The sequence below is a fragment of the Thermobia domestica genome, chromosome 6 (genome assembly GCF_964235325.1).
Source record: "Thermobia domestica chromosome 6, izTheDome1.hap1.1, whole genome shotgun sequence".
NCBI lineage: Eukaryota > Metazoa > Arthropoda > Insecta > Zygentoma > Lepismatidae > Thermobia > Thermobia domestica.
Genome location: NC_137459.1, coordinates 267,882,711 through 267,898,792, shown reverse-complemented (window position 1 = coordinate 267,898,792; position 16,082 = coordinate 267,882,711). Strand labels below are relative to the sequence as shown.

The following is a 16,082-nucleotide window of genomic DNA, read 5'->3' as shown; positions in this document are numbered from 1 at the left end:
AAAGATCAGGGCTAAAGTAAGTACTATTTAGCTTGAAACTTCAGATGGCATGAGAGTGTAGGGGTAACATAATGGCCTTATGAATAATAGAGCCATCGAACGTAGGTTCAAATCCTGTTCACTCCGAAGTTAAACTTTTTACAAAGTGATTGTGAAGAATCAACATATACTGGACAAACAATACATAAGAATGTGCAAGGAAACACTTGTATCATGATTGAGACGATTTACTAATGCTGGTTGGGAAAGGGCAAGGGAATTACCAGGACATTCCAAATACATCATTGATCTGCAGTATACACTTTTCGTGTTATCATTCTCAGAAAGAAACACAACACCATTTGTTAAACAAAGTTTGGCTAAAGCAATCGGTGGTGTAGTGGTAACGTGCCAGACTATCAAATAGAAACTCTAGGTTCGATTCCCCATAAGATAGTATGATTTGTTCGCATAAAATAATGGCTGCAGAGATTTATCTTCTGATGGAGAGTTTACAAGGCATCACTGGCGATAATTCAAATGAACAGTGTGTGTGTTCTATATCATACACTGCAATGATAAGTATGTTTCATATTTATATTCATCCCCGTCTCTCTGTCTTGACGTTTCCCTACCCTGTTTCTGCATCTTTCACGTCTCCCCGTCCCTCCCTCTCTCACACACACGTCCTTCACGTTCCAAAGTTCAAACGGAGCTAGAGCTCGATATACCTGGTCTGGAGAATCTAATTAACTGTTAATTTCGGCGTCGTGTTTTACTTGCTCTGAGGATAATATCACCAGTCCTGGTCATCTCTGACAGAAATACTCTTTAAACGCAAGGGAATAAGTAAAATCTCTTTTTTATCCTCTGGGTTACCGAGTCTCAGTCGAATCACCGGGTCACTACAGATTTGAATTTTCGACCCAGTGGTGGTCTATACCTAACCAACATTATCCGACTGACACGATGATCCGTTTGAGCTCTTAGCGTGTTCATTTTATCTGTGCAAATTACGTTATATTCGGAAGAGATAAAATCAATGCTGGATGTTCGGAAGAGGTAAATCTTCGGAAAAGACTAGAAAATGGTAACTCTTTGGTTATTTGAAAACAACATTTTATTTATACTAGTTCGACACAAAATTTGTTTCCATCCTATAATTCAATGTGTTTTCTTCACGTTGAAATTTCAAACATGCTACATCTATGAGGAATATAAACTTTTCCTTTCCAACATTTGTAACTTTTCGTTACTATAGAGTTTGAACTTTTAATATAGGGTATTTCTGATAGAAATTTAGCAGTAAAATAGAACTCTTCAATTTTCTCATTCTTTCTTTGTTTTTCTTTTTGTTTCGTTTTTTTTTCCTATTTCCAATTTTTTTTTTTTTTTGCTTTTTTGTTCAGTTTGCATTAGTAGTCCGAAATGGAGGATATGACCAACGCTATCTACTGGGTATATTTGAATGTATTCTGGAACAGTACGTCGAATGAACACTACCGAATTTGCAATCGAAACAAAGCATGTGTGTTAAATTTTTGACATTATCCCAGATGTGTCTCGGAGATCTAGAGTTCTACTTGAAATTGAGTATGCTATAAATTATGAAAGTGATGTAATGAATGTTTAAAGCATCCTCTATATATTCGAATAGTTCTGAAAAATATGTAAAAACAAACGTTATTTCTATATTACTGTTGGATTTCTGGAAACATAACGTTATAATATTAGGTTCTTTTCTTACGACGTTTGAAATCCACAGTTTTATCTGTTCTCCCTTTTATTTTTCTTCTTCTCTTCTCTTCTCTTCTCTTATCTTCTCTTCTCTTCTCTTCTCTTCTCTTCTCTTCTCTTCTCTTCTCTCTCTCTCTGCCTCGTTTGTGAATCTCTGTGTAATAGAAATCTATTGGTTTCTATTTTTCATTGTGTGTGTTTCAGTTTCTCCCTACATCAACTTATGAATATTGTTTTGTCCTGGTTTTGTTATTTCATTTTATCGAAACTAATACATGTGTAGTTTGAAACAAGAATTGCGCTCATGTTGTTAGCTAATTTTAGTATGGGAGAGAAGAAAGGATGAGAGAGAGGGGGTTTCTTTACTTGACATTATTATGGTATAAGGAGGTGTATGTTGGGTGGCCTAACTGCAAGGCGTTATCTGTCACATTTTTTGATGCGGAGTGTACAAATCACGGTTTCGCGAAATATGATCTACGTTAATTTTTTTCGTAACATAACAAAATATATTTAATATTCTCTAAAAAAAGAAAAAAAAAGAAAAGAAAAGAAATATTTGTATTGACATTCAACATAATTGAAAGGAATATTTGCAGTTGAATACCAAAGATTTTGTAGCAAAAAAATTTGTGTTATGAAATGAGAAATTACACACATAGAAAGAAAGAGAAAGAAGAACAAATATTTCGTACTTAAAAACGTAAGTTACAGTTGTAAATCCTATAATTTTCTGAACTTAAAGTGCGACTATATATAACATCCTGCACCACCTGTATGTTTTATGATACTTTTGGTTAGGGTATACTTAACTTTTGGTTAAGGTTTAGTTTTATTAATGGAAATTATGGGACTCGAACCACGATATTCAATTGTCAATAACTGTGTCCAGGAAAGCTTACATTTATTTGAGACGCATAAAATAGGGGGAGGGGCGATCCCGGACCTGGTTAACTACAGTAATTTATATTGTATTCGTTTGTGGATTAAATAAAACTGTTGAAAAGATTTAAAAATCTTCTTTCTCCATTGACTTATAATCATATGTCGCAGTATCGTTGGCATTGTTTGTTCGAGCAAGTACGGTGTTTGTCAAATAGTGTGTAATGGTTTACTTTGGAAAGATATATTAATTCTTTGAGAAGGAAAAAGGGATGAGATGAGGTTATTTTGGATCTAGTTAGTACCTCTCGTTTTGGCTGTAGATTAAAATAATTGACGTCACATTTACTTTTTGCTTAAATCTGACTGGTTCATTGTAATAACGATTAATCATACTTATGTAACGAGATAACATTGAGGAGTTATTTCTTACGACAAAACAATGGTTTACTTTGAAAGAATACATTCATTCCTAGAGAAGGTAAAAGAGGGAAGTGATGAGCTCAACCTAGTTACTACCTTTCGTTTCCGTTCGTGAATAAATAATAATGACGTCATGAGTATGGACTTTTATAAGGCATAGGTGCATGAACGAACACATCAATTTCATGATTGTGGGTTAATTTGGCAGAACCAGTCATGGTCTCCAGATCTAATTTTAGTATTTGACCACCCAAAATTGCTAATGATATAATTTGGGAAGTTTTCTAACCTCATGTATTCTATTTATTGCGTTATAGGCATGCACTGTCTAGATTTAGTCTCCGAAGGTCATGAGTTTGATTTTCGATGAGAGCTTATGTGACTTAGATATTAACTTAAATTCTTGTACTGTTTAGGATTTATGCTCTACATAGACGTACTGTGAGCTCTTCAAAGTAGAGTTTGCTGTCACTTTATTTACATATAATGAGGATATGCGTACCTTAATGCACTCCTTTTAAGCTTTTTGATAAGAGAGAAACACGATACTTTAAGGTTATCTTCTTGGTCATGTTGTTAGTTCATGTACTTTATATCTTAAATAACATTGACGGTTAAGTTAAAATCATCATCTCAAAATATTTTAGCCAAACTTTTTCAGTGAGTGCAAAGAGGGAATTGTTTCGCGGTTAACAGTCAAAGGTTATTCGTTTTTCAACTATTCGATTAACACATAAACGGTTTTTGACAATTCGATTAACAAACAAAGGGTTTTTAACTATTCGATTAATACATAAACGGTTTTTAACTATTCGATTAAATTTTGAGTCTTCACTAATTTCCAATTATTACAAAAGTTCAAGTGAAAATTTGAAACTAAAATTTCAAGAACTCAAAAGTTTAAAATCAAAAATATTGAAACTGGATTTTTTTTCGAATTAAAATCATCAAACTAAACTTTTCGAACAAAAAAAACTTGAATAATTTTTTTGAATTCGAATTTTCAAATCAAAGAAAAAAATCAAACTGACATTTTCGAAATAAAAGTTTTCGAAACAAATTTTGGAAAATTAAAAATTTCGTACAAAAAATGAAATGAAAAAAAATTCCGATTTCGTTTTTTTGAAATCAAACAATTTCACACTGAATTTTTTTAAATAGAAATGTAAACTAAATTTTTGGAAACATGAAATCAAAATGTTCGAACCAAAAGAAGTTGAATCCAAATTTTAGAACTAGAAAGTTTAAACTAAAAATTTCGAAACTTGAAATCAAATTTTTTCAACCAAAATAAGTTGAAACCAAATTTTAGAGCTAGAAAGTTGAAACTAAAATTTTCGAGTCAAATTTCAAACTAAAATTTTAAATTTTGTAAAATTTAAATTCTTAAATTAAACTTTTTTTGAATTAAACTTATAAACTTATTTTTCAAACGTTTCAAATTGAAAAAATTCGAATCAAATTTTTCAAACAAACTTTTCGAACTCAGAAAGTTTCTGATTTTGATTTAACTTCTCCTTCGACAGCAAGGATCGGACCTACTGATTAACATGGAATCCGAAACACATCAGCTCCGTCGGAATCGAACTCAATTTTTCGACGCCAAAGACATGACAAGTTTACTTTGTTTATGTTTGATTAATCGTAACCATTTGGCTGGACATAAACTGCAAGTTCTCCAGGAATGAAAAAAAAAACTATTTGTTTAGCGAACATTAAGACGTGAGTTAATAAATATTAGCCATTATAACACTGAACTTGTAAGAAACGGATAACCGCTTACTGTTCAGAGCACAGAACAAACATAATGCTACGATGGACAGAATTTCATTCATGTGACGTCAAGCACGGAAGTATTTCCTTACATCTCACTCCTCTCACTTGAAGGACAAAGTGCTAATCAGCATCTTCCAAGTTAAATGCATTACGATAAAAAGAAAATCTTTCCTTAAGTCCATTTCAGATTTCAGTGGCTAAGTCTAGATTCGATTTTCGGCATTATTATTACGGTCCTCTGCTGTTCTTGGAAAGCAGGTGCTACAATGATAATTAAAGTTCATTCAATGAAAGACTGTTGTTTAGGCTAACATCATGTAGACACACACACACACACACACACGTATATATATATATATATATATATATATATATATATATATATACGTACAGACAATTCATTGATATGAATCAAGCAAAGTCGATCAGCTGACAGGGTTAGTTTGCAAGTTTCAGCATATCCTTTAAGTTATTTCTGATTACTCTTAAATATTAGGTCATTGTTCTGTAGCAGATTACTAGATTTAGAGAATCAAGTTCATAACTTCGTAATAGAAATAAACATTAACATTTATAGTAAATCGTGATTTATTTATAAATAAACTGTATATTTTATAAATGAAACAAATAAAGGTACCTACTTAAAATTCATAAAACGCACAGATTTACGTTCTCCAAACTTTGTTTTCATCTTTTCAACATACAAAATCATATATGGTATGTTTGTCTGCAGATCACCAATTTTCGTAAATTTTAATGTATTCTTGCTATTTAAAAATTGTAAACATGAAGCCATTTTGATACTTGTCTGTATGGTTATTGTGGTAGCTGTTGATGATGATGCTTTTGTAATACCGCTCTCTCTCTCTCTCTCTCTCTCTCTCTCTCTCTCCTGTGATAAGGACTAAGTACAACTCAAGATAGGTTAAATGCTTGGATTTCGTAATGAAAACAAATGTGATTTCCTTTGGCAAGGTCGGTTAAGATAATTTCTGCAAGTGTCAGCATCAGCTGTACTTCCTTTGAAAGAATGACACATGAATACGAATGAAGTTTACGCACTGTTGTGAAACAGCTATCCTTAATAGCAGACACTTATCGCGAATTGAAATTCAGAACCCTGGTGAGGGAAGAAATCAAACTTAGAATCTCTACATGCTTCATCACAAACACGATTTCAAGGAATCACTATTGCAGGAAGCACACTGAGCTAACAAAAATGCAAATGCTACATTCTTTATCTATGACGAAACTCATTACGAAACTAAGTCATTTCAAGTGCAGAATCAAGATATCTTTGAATTGAAAATCAATCAGTTTATAGTATAGTGTTGTTTCAAAGCTTGGCTGGGTAAGTAACCTGTGGTAAGTAACCTTCTCTTAAAATGGTCCCAGGTTCGATTCAAGGTCTTGAAAATATGCGTTTATGTTTGTTCTGTGGTACCGATTCGCGTTTCACGTAGCGTAATGTCTATGACCGTTCTAAGAAGCTTTGCGTGCTTTCAAAATGATACGAAAAAAAAGTCCGATCATGGCTAGCCAACAAGATTATCACGTCGACGTTGATCTGAAACAAATATATGTTACAGTACAATAAAACGGTTCGTAAGTTAGGGCTGCTGATGAGATAAAGCTTGATTCAACTTCATTTCAAGCAATTTTAATGTCTCAGTCCGGTTATTTCTTACCAAACGGTTCATCGTCTCAAAACTTAGTCCCAAATATTTCTTCAAGACAATTAAAATTTCAAAATCAGTAAACGGCTATGGTTATGCCTTATGAAATGAGTTATGACCACACAGATCATTGCCATTTCTTTTATTTTATGGAGTTTTCTCGCCATCTGAAATGGTGAACTTTCATGACTATAATATTTGAATAGATAATAGTTATTGATGTAAAAGTTACCATTACCCAAAATTGGTTAATCTCTACCTCTAACTTCTAGTTCGACCTTGAAATCTATTCATTAATTTTACACTTTGATTAGTCGAAAATGTTCATTTGTTGAAAACTGTTTATTTCTAAGGTGTAATCTAATTAAGTGATCACTTTCAAACCTCTTCTTATTTTTTTTCAAAAAGTGTGTATGAAAATTTCGAATTATTTTTTGTTCGAAACTTTAAATTTTCAGTTCAAAAATTTTTGTTTGAAATTTTAGGTTCAAAAATTTGATTTGAAATTTCGTTATAAAATTTTTAGTTTGACACAGGATGAAACTTTTAATTCGAAAATATGAGGTTTTTTTGTTGTTTGTTTGAAAAATCTTCATTTTTGTTGAAAAAATTTAGTTTCAACTTTCTAGTTCTAAAATTTTGATTTGAAAATTTCAAGTTATAAAATTTTTAGTTTGACACAGGTGGAAACTTTTAATTCGAAAATTTCAGTTTAAATTTTTCGTTTGAAAAAATAATTTCATTTTTTGTTCGAACATTTTAGTTTCAACTTTCTAGTTCTAAAATTTGGTTTCTACTTCTTTTGGTTCGAAAATTTTGATTTCACCTTTCGAAAATTTTAGCTTACATTTCTATTTAAAAAATTTCAGTGAAAAATTGTGATTTGAAAAAATTGAAATCGAAAATTTTTATTTCATCTTTTTTTGTTAGAATTTTTTTTTAGTTTTCCAAAATTTGTTTCGAAAACTTTTAACTCGAAAATCTCAGTTTGAAGTTTTTTCTTCGCTTTGAAAATTCGAATTCGAAAAATTTTGTTTCAAGGTTTTTTTGTTCGAAAACTTTAGTTTGAAAATTTTAATTCGAAAAAAAATTCAGTTTCAATATTTTTGATTTTAAAGTTTTGAGTTCTAGAAAATTTGATTTAAAATTTTCACTTGAACTTTTGTAATAACTGGAAACTAGTGAAGACTCAAAATTTAATCGAATAGTTAAAAACCGTTTATTTGTTAATCGAATAGTTAAAAACCGTTTATTTGTTAATAGAATAGTTAAAAACCGTTTATTTGTTAATCGAATAATTAAAAACCCTTCACACAACGTCTATGTAGAGCTCACACAACGTCTATGTAGAGTATAAATCCTAAACAGCACAAGAATTTAAGTTAATATCAAAGTCATATAAGCTCTCATCGAGAATCAAACTCATGACCTTCGAAAACTAAATCTGGACAGTGTATGCCTATAACGCAATAAATAGAATACCTGAGGTTAGAAAACTTCCCAAATTATACCTTTAGCAATTTTAGGTGGTCAAATACTAAAATTAGTTCTGGAGACCATGACTTTGGTTCTGCCAAATTAACCCATAATCATGAAATTTTTGGTGTTTGTTCATGCACCCACTGCCTATAAAACCTATACTCCTGACGTCATTATTGTTTATTCACGAACGGAAACGAAAGGTAGTAACTAGGTTGAGCTCATCACTTCCCTCTTTCACCTTCTCTAGGAATGAATGTATTCTTTCAAAGTAAACCATTGTTTTGTCGTAAGAAATAACTCCTCAATGATATCGCGTTACATAAGTATGATTAATCGTTATTACAATCAACCAATCAGATTTAAGCAGAAAGTAAATGTGACGCCATTTATTTTAATCTACAGACGAAAGCGAGAGGTACTAACTAGGTCCAAAATAACCTCATCTCATCCCTTTTTTCCTTCTCAAAGAATTAATATATCTTTCCAAAGTAAACCATTACACACTATTTGACAATTAAACACCCTACTTGCTCGAACAAACAATGCCAACGATACTGTGACAAGGAATACGTAAGCATATGTAACACGATATAGTTGACGTTTCCTTTTCAACATATGATTATAAGTCAATGCAGAAAGGAGCTTTTAAATCTTTCCAACAGTTTTATTTAATCCACAAACGAATACAATATAAATTAATGTAGTTAACCAGGTTCGGGGTCGCCCCTCCCCCTCTTTTATGCGTCTCAAATAAATATATGCTTTCCTGGACACAGTTTTTGACAATTGAATATCGTGGTTCGAGTCCCATAAGTTCCATGAATAAAACTAAACCTTAACCAAGTGTTAAGTATTCCTTCTAAAGTTTTCGAGTTGAGTTGAGTTGATTTTAAGTTTAACGTCCCGTTCAGCAGCGAAAATAGAACCTACTAATTAACGTGAAATCCGAACCACATGAGCTCCTTCCGGGAATCGAATCCTGGTCTTCCACGTTAAAGGCGCATACACTAACTGGTTAGCCACGGAGGAATTCCAAAGTTTTCGAGTTCCATATTAATACTAATACTAATTTATACTATTACTGGGGTCTACTAATTCATAATGTAATAGATCATCAAGGGAGAAATCTAAGACCTTGTTTTAGTGATTTTATACCGATAAAGGAAAACGAAACAAGCCATCATAACCTCCAAGCTAAAAATCCCAGTTCAGTGACGTCATACGAACACATTAGCTCGAACCAAATACCTCTAATTCATTCACACCAGTAAAGGCCCGGTGGCTCAGTGGTAGAGCGTTCACCTCTGCTGTATGGGGTTCCTGGTTCAAACCCCGCGAAAATAAATTTGTGGTGGGCAACACTATTCTCGGGATACTCCAATTTTTCCACACTTTCATTCATTTCTCATCGTCACCGTCTCCTTTAGCCTAACCGGCATAACCGTGGGCCATGAAACTAAAGATTTCATTTGCACCAGTGTTAGTCCAATTATATGCCATCTCATTGAAAGGATAACAATCTCCAAATTTTATGCCATAAAAGGGAACGAAAAATAAAAAGCATTCGTAAACCTGGACTATTTCATAACGTAATAAATCATCAAGACCATATTTTTAGTAATTTTATACCCATGAAGAAAAAAAGACAAATCATCATAACCTCTAATCCAAAACTCCCAATTCAATGACGTCATAGCCGGGCCAAGGTACCTCTGACTCATTCGCACCAGCGTGCATGGCCCCTAAGTAAGTAGAAGCAAAATTTCAATAGGTGGCGCAGTCCCGGGCCAAACTACCTCTGACTCATTCGCATTAATGCTATGGTCCATGAGGTCCCAAATAGGGTAATCAAAAGTTCGATAGGGTGGGGCCAATACTACTACAGCCTTAAGCATGTAATTGTGTTGAGTTTAATGTGGTCAATCAATTCATATATGTTTTACCATTGGACACTATTTTAGTTAAATAGAAAATGGAGTTTAAGAGTTAATCATAATTTGATCTATATTTCATGAATCATACTGTTGTATTGTAATCTTGCTAGTTTCGAAATGAAGAGGTTTATGAGGAAATATGTCAGTATCAATCTCACCTTAATAGGTGGCCTGGCTTTTGTTCAGCATTTATTTCTTGGTTTTCATATATATATATATATATATATATATATATATATATATATATATATATATATATATATATATATATATAATATGTAATTTTCTGAAGAACTATGCATGAACTATTACAGCAGTGACGCATATCGTTTTCTTCTGCTCACTGAGATATATCGATTTGTACATCGAATGTTCTAAAACTGGAGCCCACGGTCAATAGAGCGCTATACTTCAGATCAAAATAAAGCAGGAATTGTTATATAATGGTATACCCTGCGGGGCCTCCTTCAGCCGCTATGGGGAAACAAAAATTTCACTTTGTGGCAACGTTGTAGATTAACTTGGAATCATTAGCATTGCTCTACGAACCTATCAAACAGTAGCATCGATCGTTACTGCTAATAAGTGGTGCTGATTTTTAACTCTACTGACTTTGCGATCTGGAAAGAGTGATGTAACTATTTGAAGAATTGGTTGATCTACTCTTTGGTTCTTTATCTGCAACACTGCCACAAAGTGCAGTTAACTTATTCAAATAAGAACTCACAAGGTATATAATTACTTATATTTTTGTTTTGTTTATATTGTAGAATAGTGATCTAAAATCCGTGGGCGCCATTTTTTAGAACACCCGATATGCCTGATCTATGATCATATTCTTCTCTCTTATTTTTTTTTTTTTTTTTTTTTCGTTAGACACTAATAATCTAAAATTTGTTGTTGACTTTGCATCAGCATTAAACTTCTCGGAGAACTCAGAATAGTGTGCATTTGTCTCGTTTATAGCCTGAAGAAGTATCAACAAATTCACTGCTGCGGAAGTTCACAGTACTCATAAACTTATTTGCTTACATAAATATCAAATACATGTTGCAATCATTAGCATTTCATATATTTTCCTTCGGTCGCATATAACTTTGTCTAATGTTTACACATATAAGATGCACAGTCAAGAAAACTTGAGGAAATTTATCCATCTTATACCGTGCACTCACAGGAACGTAGCTATCGGAACTATATAACCTTGTTTCAAGAACTGAACTGTGCAAAGCAAAGTTTTGCGTCTTTGGATTGCATCGTAAGATTCTTGTTGTTTCTTTTTCGAGGCTCTAAGAAAGACGACAGGAAAATTGACTTACTCAAAAGTTTCTTTCAAATTACCTACACAATATTCCAAGATGTAACTTCCTTAGAGTCTCCTTTACTTTCAAACTCATCAAAATTCTCTCAAATCTCACGCTTGATTCATCGCTGATCATTATGTAAATGAATGTCGATAAATAGCTCGCGTGAGGGCCAAATCCGATTTCATTCTTCCGTTAAATAGCTTATTACTAGTCGCGGAAAAGCTGTGTCTTTCAGCACTTGTTTGCCAGCTTAGTTAAATTCTTTGCATGTGTTATATATTTATAAAAAGACAGATGCAGTACTTACACCAATCCATAGCATTATATATCAATTAATTTGTTCGAAGTATTAGAGACTTTCAGACAGATTTCACTTTCTAAATGTATAGATGAAGTTAAGTTCTTGAACCATGGCCTTATGAGTATACTATAGTCCCAACTCTACAGCATTTTATACCTAAAAATTTTCCCTGATTATTATGTCAATCTGCAAGAAAAACAGATATCTTACTTTTGTGACGCAAGTGTATGCAAACAAGATACAGACGATACACCTAAATATAAAATAATCGTAATTTTCACACTCATGTTCGTTCAGATTTTCCCGTTTGACCAATGGCACTATGAAAGTGTCCGGATGTTTCTGGTTTTCTTTCAGAAGTACTCTATTAAAATTAATAATTAATTTTAACCAAGGAGCATGAAAAATAACTACAAAATGTAGGTTATTTTGTTTTATTACAACTTCGGCATACATGAAGCTATCGTGTATATATCTTTAAGCGAAATGAACTAAAAATTAGCCAATAAAGTTAGTAGAAATACAAAATAAGAGTCCGTTACGTGCTCTTGGCACAGTTGAAAGAATGTGTAATTTGTTCTCAACGGAGAATATCAGATTAACCTTGCAATGATAAAAATGCACTCATATAATCTTATCAATGACTAATGTTGCTCTTCTTAAAATATTAGAAAACAAAGATACTCGAAAATAGCAACAAATTTTCTTTGGTTATCATTGTTACTCTCACTAGAATTAAAATTCCAATGTATGTTCTAGATGTTATCTCAAAGTATTTAGCGTCACATTATAAACACACATTAAGGAACCACTAGAAAAAAAAAACTTTACAAAGATCTAACAAGACCTACGGAATCGTGCTTCGCCAAGTTTACGGCAAGCGTCCACGTTGTAGAGTTGCAATTATTATTCGATTCAAAAGTACGTCCTATGACATGGAGTTATTTGAAACAGAAGGCTCGAAAGAAAATCCATTTAAAAAATAGCACTTGGAGTAACTCTGCCTCCACACTTTCTTTAGAACTATCTTAAACTACCAGAATGAGGTTGGTAAAGTAGTATTATTATATTGCATCTATAGTCAGAGAGTAAACCGCTAACTTCCACCTTTCGTGTCTCAAGAACATGGAATTAAGTGTAATAGGAGCGACTGAGTGCACCAGATTTTCCCAAAGACAACGAAAATCTATGAAATCTAAGAATTTCGCTTTGATTTTAATCCAACACGAACAACTTCTTAAACAACTGTTACGTTTTACATTCTGAAACTGCAGTTGATTTATAAAGATCTGATAGGTCTATTCAAATTGGAAAAGTTAAACGTACAACTTCTGGTTTCAATACAACCACGAAACATGTTAAAGCATGTTCTTCGTTTTCTGTATTTATATAATTATTATTATTATTATTATTATTATTATTATTATTATTATTAATAATAATAATAATAATAATAATAATAATAATAATAATAATAATAATAATAAGAGTAACTAATTCAATTTATCTATTTCTCTTACCATTTTTGCTTTATGGAAATTAACTTTAAAATAAGAATTGCTACATTTCTATCGCTTCTGATTTTAATAGAAGGATAAGGACGGATATGGACCAAAAGCTTGAAGTACTGAGTCCATGTCAGAAACAAGCCGAGATGATCCGAACTCAGAAACTCCTGCCGAGCAAAACTGTGAAACACAGCTTCTATTGCCGAGCCGAACCTTTCCCTGGCCGAGGTTGGCCACCAAATATAGCATTGTTATTTTTTTATTTTTTAAATTTAATTTTAATTTTTTACATTTTTTTTAATAAACTATTTGCCCACCATGTTTAGTTCAGATTCGGCAAGTAGTCATTCAGAAATAAGGTACCACATACAAGTTGATCCTCTCCTAGCCTGTTCCTAGCCAAGCCCACCTACTAGAGAACGATCTTCACTCTTTATACAATGACGTATTTGCCCACTAAATTTTGTTCATATCCGGCCTTTAATTACAGTAAATAAAGTCCCACATGCAAGTCGAGCTGAGCCCATCCGAACCTATCTCTGGCAAGGGTTGGTCACAAAATATAGCGATCTTTATTCCTTAGATAATGGGCTCCTTTCCCAGCAAATTTCATTCAGATCCGGCTAGCAGTTATCCAGAAGTAAAGTACCACTCGGACATCACACATGCACATACCCATAAATGCACCTGAAGTGAAACTATAAGCCGTGTATGCTTACATTGGAAGCTATAAAACATTTATTCTTGTCTCTTACAGTCTCCCGCTTATACATCGAATGACATACAGACGGACATAATCATTCTGTAAGGCATCACTTACTTACGCATGCTAATTTGCAACTCAAGAAAATGCGTTTTCACTGGCAGCTCTTGAAGGAAATCATCGGTTACAATATTAGTTTTATAGCTACAAGCCAAGGAAAGAACGCTTACATAATGTATTAATTCTTGTATATATCTTTCTAGAGCAGTTTGAGCTTTCTTTATATACCGATGAGACTTCCCTCAAGAGCAACAACTGAGAATATCCTAGTTATTGTTTATATGCAGAGATCAGCAAGTATAATAGTAAATGAGAGCTCCTCAATTTGTGCCAAATGATCCGCAAGTCACGATGATAAAATATTTTTGGTAGTGAATATATCGATGTCTACATATTGTCACCAAAGAAGAAGATGCCCTTTGGAACATACATGTAGATTTTAATTTAGAAGACACCTTGTTTGCAAATATATTAATGTCTGAGTTTGCAAGGGTCGAGTGGCGACCTCACCATTAAGCTTTTGTGGTTGTGTGTAAGGACAAATTCTATACTACGTGGGGAGCAATAGAACGGCAATGTGCAGCGAACTCATCGGACGGTGATAATGGAAAATGGACGACCTCCCTGATACCAAAACAGCGTAAATTGTGAAGAGTAGTGCGATTATGAAGAAAGTGTTATGTGTGTTAAGTATGTCACGAGGGACAGTGTTCAAGGTGATGACGGCCTATCACTGAGAAACTCACTGAGAAACCGCATCGGCAAAGAGGGGAAGTGATGAGAAGAAGATCCTCAGTGACAGATCCCGCCACCCATTAAACCTGACCGTTGCTTATACCGTCGCGCGACTGCAGTACAATTGACGGAGGAACTCAAACAGCATGGTATATACATATGGGATCGGATTGCACGGGTGAAACCACAGGTAAGGGACCATAACGCTTTAGTAAAACTCGAATGGTGCCGCGAACATACAATATGAACCACTGATGACTAGAAACATATGATATGGCAGATGACTCATCGTTCACCTTATTTTAAACTAGGAAACATGTTTATGTCTGGCGGATCCAATAAAACTTGTGACTCACAGTGTCTCCGTCCAATCTTGAAACACAACAAACACACTTTGATGCTATGAGCCGCAATATTCTTTATTCGAGTAGGTCGTGTCACTGCCCATGATTATGTCGCCATTGTAGGGCTCACATATGCATCTAGATGTTTTCAGGCAATGACGCAATATTCCAGGATGATAATGTGCCCATTCACACAGATGGAGCTCATGCGGTGCAGTTCAAGCAACATCAGGACGAAGTTGAATACATCCTACAGCCCTCTAAAATCACTGAATCTGAACATATTTAACATTTGTGGTCCATTTTGAAGACTTGAATCCGGCGAAAATTTTGGCCTCCATCGTCTCTCACAGAACTGAGTGATGCAACGCAAACATAATAGTGTAGCAGTGTGCTTTATATCATTCATGACCTCTATTGCTCCATTCCACATCGCATTAGAGCTCTTTAGAAGATGAAAGCTGGTCCAGCGCCACACTTATTTGGTAAGTTGATTTTTTTAGGTATTTGCATCAAATTGATAAGCAGTCTATTTATATGTACTATAAATAAGCTCTGTTTCAGTAAATATCAACACATTGCTTGCTCAAAGAAGATGACAGACAAAATGTTTTTAGTGGAGAGAAGAAAATTGCCTGCGTGCAAAAGAATGTATCTAATATAACGGGTACGAGCCCTAAAGAAGTGAGTCATGCAGTGTGTTGGTATACGTTTTTTGAAGAATGACAGTTACGAATAACGTTAGTGGCTGTATCCAGTAACCTGAAAACGAACATAGAATACAACCTTGACGTCCCCACAACCTTTTAAACATATTTGGTAATGGTTTATGTTCTGTCCGTTCTGTATACTGGACTATCTATTATTATTTGTTGAAGTGTGTTACAGCCCATACTTTTGAGCTGTCACAATATTTTATTTTAAACCGAGAATTCCAAATAGTATGTCTAGATTGCTGTTTGAAGACGACTAAATTTAGTAAAGTTTGTAAATAAGTTACTGTTTGTTTATTTATTTTAAAGACTGTTAAAATGTATTTACTGAAACTGTTTCAAGTTTTGTCAACTTCTAATATTAATATGGTGTATATATATTATTATATTTTCTTTTCTTCTGAAATATGATTGAAAATGTTCTGAACATCGCTTTCGCTGTTAGTTCAGCTTAAAATCACAACAGCCGATTTATTTTGTATAAAACCGAGTCAAAAAGGCTTTGCTCTTCACAAATATTAA

The 16,082-nt window shown here is 33.5% G+C and overlaps 1 protein-coding gene across 1 annotated transcript in view; it reads left to right on the top strand.

Annotated features, from left to right (window-relative positions):
* The window catches only part of LOC145687543 (cell adhesion molecule Dscam2-like), a 1,184,503-nt gene that overhangs the window by 672,227 nt on the left and 496,194 nt on the right, over positions 1–16,082 (top strand). The gene's annotated exons all lie outside the window — the stretch shown is intronic.